Source organism: Musca vetustissima, unplaced genomic scaffold, assembly GCF_032173495.1.
Source record: "Musca vetustissima isolate MV318-11 ecotype Yass unplaced genomic scaffold, APGP_CSIRO_Mvet_v1 utg4101, whole genome shotgun sequence".
In the NCBI taxonomy this organism is placed as follows: domain Eukaryota; kingdom Metazoa; phylum Arthropoda; class Insecta; order Diptera; family Muscidae; genus Musca; species Musca vetustissima.
The window spans coordinates 588,737-594,386 of NW_026886930.1; positions in this window are offsets into that span (position 1 = coordinate 588,737).

Here is a 5,650-nt window from a genome sequence, read left to right on the forward strand (position 1 = left end):
TAGCAGGAGAATAATGGAAAACCTAAACAAAAAACCAACAACAACATCCCTTTTTTAATCAAGATAAGGAAATTCATGATTACTAAAGCATGATTGGAATACTCTTTTTTCTTTTGCTTGATTTGGTGGCGATTAAAGTCGAAGTTTTGGCAAAAAATTAAGGAAACACAACAACAATATACTCAAATACTTTAATGAAAATACAAAAACTTTTTAGGTAAGCTAAATAAAATATGAAAAAAAATAATTCAAGGTATTTATTTAAATACTTTTAGTGATTAAGTAAAAAAGAATGTGTTTTCTTTTCATTTGAATTATAATTGATTTTCGAATTTATTACCAAAAAAATATATATATTAATAGAAACAAAAATAATTTTGTCATAAAAATTATATGTGGAATTTGCCATTTTATTAATAATAAGTAAGCAAGAGGAAATAAACTAACGAATTAAATTGGAAAAATCAACGATTTTATTATGTTTATATAATAATAATAGTCAATAGAGATATATATTGTATATGTATACATATTTGTTGTTTAGTTCATTTTTTAGATAATTTTTTTATATATAAATAATAAATTAAATAATAAACACAAGTTTTAGGGGCGTGGAGGGCTAAAATTCAACCTCAATAATTTGTTCTTAGAAAAAAGTGAATTTAGATGCAAATTTTTCTTGATTATTATAATCCAAATATTTTCGACAGGATTATGGACATCTATTTGATAATATTTTGAACTATAATAAGAGAATTTTAAATGGAAGTTCGGGAGTTTACCAGACCTACATTTAGGTATGGTACTCTACAACATTTGGCATATATTTATATATTTATTCGGCTTTGGGTTAAGTTCAAATATCAGAAGAAATTCTTTTTAAATTTGGAAAGCTAACTTTATTTTAAATCTGGGGGGGTTAAAATTCCCCCGAATTCCATAAATTCCCTTCATAAATATCCTTCTCCACGCCCCCACACCCTCCATATTGTAGTTAAGTGTATTTTTTGAAATTAACAAAAATATATTGAAATGGTTTTGAGATTTTCCAAAATCACAACCTTTTTTCCCCCACTCCACAAAACAAAATTTGTCTCAAAAATTTAAGCTTTTTTTATTGAACTTGAAAACTAAGAAAAAGAAAAGCTAAATTGAAAATCAATCAACCACAAACCAAGGCCAAAATAAACAAAATTTATGCTTAGCATTAAGCCAATTAAGGGTCAATAAATATTTAAGGCTAATTGATTAAACAAAAAATGGAAAAACTATAAGAAGAAAACGTAACATGCATTGGCATTCTCACACAATTGTGATTAAAATAATAGCAAAGGAGAAGAGAAGAGGAGGCAAGGATGATGGAGTAATATTTCAAATGGAAAAAATGTGACTTTCTAACGGAAAAATGGAATATGTTCACCATTTTGAGTACACAGAATATGTTCAGCTTTTCTGTGATCTAAGTTTTTTTTCAATATTAGTTTTAAAATGTCCATATTTCGAAAAAATCTCCTTTAAAATATAGCAAAAGAATTGGATCGAATAGCAATGAAAATTCTATGACAATATTGGTTTGTACCTGTGCTCAAAATATTGAAACACTACAAATTGGAATGATATGCTATGCTCAAAAATATAGTAATGACTCTATGTAAAATTGTTTAGAGTGTATAAAGATGTAAAATCTCCAAACTAGAAATCCCACGTATATCACGAAGTTGGGCTCGAAAATACAGTGATGAATATCCAGAAAAATTATTGAGAATTGACTTGAGGAGAAAGTCAGAAATATATTTTTTTACAAAATTATTTTCTGATATGTACAGAAATCTTGCGCCTTGAAAATTCTATAGGAATGGGACCGTTAAGAACCATCTATGGGAAAATAATCTTTGATCCTTTTCAAAATGAATTGGCAGGACTTGGCTGTCAATTTACTTCGAAGAATTATTAAAAATGGTTAAAATCCATCTTCATTTGACGATTTTCTAAAAAATGTTCCACAAACATTTTAATAAATTGTAAATTTTTTATAAATGCATTTTTATTTAATTGATTTTTTCTAACTCGTTTTTTACTTTCAAGAAATTAATTTTCAATGTATGCTGACCCCTTAATATGGTCAAGTCCTTGCTATTAATTTAATCACAACTGTTACAATAATTGCTCCTACTTTTTGGTGACCTTAAACACATTTGTTCTTCTTCTAGAAAAACCAATTGAAATACAATAATAATACCAAAAAAAATACTAAACAAATGAGAGAAAGCTACCTTAAAAATATTAAACAAACCAAACAAAAAAATATTTAGTAGAAGAAAATAAAATTTCAAAATTTTGCCGCAAACCAAAACAATATGTGAATGAAAGAAACTTAACAATAAAAAACAAATATTACAAACAAAAATTGTTGAAATATGATATAGAAAAAATTTTATAAATGTTATAAAGCAAATACACAAATACCATACAATTTTAATAATAATAGCAAAATAACAACAAACACAAAAGCAGAGAAGAAACCAAATTTATTAATTGAACAAAAAAGAAGAAAATGGAAAAAATATTTATATTTATATTTGATGTTAAGTATATAATGAAACACAATAAATTTAATGTGAAAAAATCAATATTTTTAAGTTAAAAATAAAAAAATATTTAAACTTTGTTATATATAAAACAAAACACAAAAATAATTCTCTCTTTAAAATCTGTATTAATCCTTAAACTTAAATTAAATAATGCGGTGCTATCCCCCTAACTAAAAAAATTAACTTAGATTTTCCTATTTTATTCCTTTATTAAGTTTTCAAATAAAATAAAAAGCAAATGCTAACACTAACTCTATAAACAAATTAAAACTTGTTATTGAAACTCTAAAACTCTCTCTTTATATCATATCAAAGCTTTTCCGAAAAAATATAAACAACAAAAATTGAAAGTAATCTTGGCCCCTTAAGCCAATCAAACCAAAATTATATGCGTAATAACAACAGCAACAACAACTACACCAATGAATTCCAATGAACTCTCTCCTTTAATTACAAAAAACAAATTGAAATGCTGAAATAAATGAAAATCCATGTTAAATATAAGAAGCAAAACAAGAATAAAATATGAAATAAAAAATAAAAAAATACAGAAAACGGTCTTTGGATTAATTATTTAAAAAGTGAATGAAAGGCACGTGTAGAAAATATTTATCAAGTTTGAAATGGGGAAGGAGAAAAAAAATTCACAAACATATACATTGAGGCATGTTATGCGAATTAAATTTGTCTTTTATTATGTGAAGAATTTTAAAAACATTATTGATTTAAATTAGCCTAAATTAGCTGGTAGTCGTTATGACACAATAAATCGGCTATATTTTCAAGAGTTTTTGAGATTTTCACTTGAAATTTTGTAGGGACATTCTTGAATTAGTGTAGATTCGAATTACATAAAAAAATGTTTGACCCCGAGAATGGGGGGGGGGGGGGGGGTTCCCTTAAGGATTTATAAATAAATTTTTACCATTATTAGTAGATGATTACGGAATGGGTCATTATTTTTTTTAGGTATTGTATCTACGATATTTGAAGCAATCAAATTCGCAAGCCATCGGGATCGCCTCAATATTTCAGTGGCTGTATCTGACAAAGAGAAGAGTTAGCCCCCAGGGTAAAAATATCGGGAAAGCAACACTCCAGAAACATTCAAAAAGTATTAAAAAATATATATAATTTGCAGCTTTGAAGCGAATCGTAGGCGAGATACTAGCTATGAAGAGATTTAAACTGACCTAAAAGTATGCTACAATTTTCTTTACAAATCTAGCAGACATGAACGACAAAATTTTGTCCGTTTTTAAAAGAACGATTTATGGGAGATTTTCATTTTTAGGTAACAGGCGCCCAGCACCGAACAGTAAGTATGTTTTGGAATATCGTTGAATTGAAATGCAAATAACTCAGCGACTCAGCGACCGATTTTTATAAATTTTGCAAAAATGGTTCGAGGGACTTCTGAAGTTTTATTTCATATCGCTCATTTGCTGCAAGACTAATTGACTAAATATTGACTAATTCGTTTACACGAAACATCTTCTGTATATATCCAAAGTGGTTGAGGGCAACATGTAGTCGACCAAGTCCAAATTTTTACCAATAGCCAATAAGATATCATATTGAAGAGTAGATCTTTATTGTAGAAACGGCAAATTTAAATTTTCAAACTTCTTTCAGATGACAATTTCGAAACATATCTTTCTAAGTAATTTTTCACTTACAACATTTCATATTTACGAGAATACGAATGGGTTTCAAACTAAACTGATTTCTTAGCACCACTAATTTTATTGCAATGGCATCAATAGTTCAAAACATATGGGACAAATACCAGAACATTAAATTTTTCGCTATCGCCATTTCAATCTAGCACATCAATAGATGGTGTTGCGGTCGCCAAATTGTCAGATCGTTATGGTATCAAGGCATTCATAAAATTTAAATAACTTTTGAGCGAATTGTGCTTTTTGAAAGATTTAGACGGTTATAAGCAGGTTAAAACTTCTCTATGTGCTACAAGAAATTTTAAATCTCTACCGGAAGTAGGTAAATTGTGCTACAACATAATATCAACCGTTAATTCCGAGCTCTCTATGAGATTTTTTGAAGACCAAATAAGTGTGCATAAAGAGAGGATCCTTTAAACGATAATAACTGTTGAATTTTTCGAAATAGCTAAATCCATTTCAAAGCTATTTAAATTTTTCCAATACCTTGATTTTTGTCCCTTACGACCTGTCAATTTGGGATCTATTCATGCAGTAGATCGAAATGGCGAGAACAAAAAATTTAAGGGTTTCTTTAATCTTCAATAACTTTGGAAATACTTGGAGTTTCAAAATAAAATTGGTATCATATGAAAGGTAAGAACTTTAGCTATTTTGAAATCTGTTAATATATTCATATACTAAATATTGTTTTAAAGAATACCATAAAAAATTACAAACTTAAATATTTAAAAAATTGTTAATACTAGATTGAAGACAAAATTTTGCCCTGCAATATGACACCTTTTTTTGTGCTAATGGAGCATTTTGTTAAAAGCTTACAGTAGAAGACAATTCTAAAGACTATTTTTTAATATAATCACTGTAGATACTACCTTTATTAGTTCGATTTACACGAAATTTTGCATAGCGTATTGAATTGGGTCTAGAAGAACGTATCCTGTATTTAATCGGTCATGTTTTTATACCACCAGCCATTGCTAAGGCAAAAAATGTGCCTCATCGAAATATTGGTTTTAGGTCCCCTGTTTTTTTTTTTTTTTTTTTTTTGAACCAAAATAAATTTAAGATTCAATTTGCAAATGTCCATCTAAATCAAGTTCGAAGATGAGGAATTTCTTCCTCACACAATTGTCAAAATTTTGCTGATAATTTGTTTTTTAATATCATGTAAGATCATTGTACAAACTTTACACAACCTACTATTTTTACCAAGCCTGCATATTATTAGAAAATAGGGACTTGCAATATACTCATTAGCCATAAGGCGTATAAGTGTTGCCACAACGCTGATATACATATAGCGGTCAGTAATAATTCTCTTATTAAATTTCTTAATACAAAACATGTTAAAAATGTATTCAATCCACACTT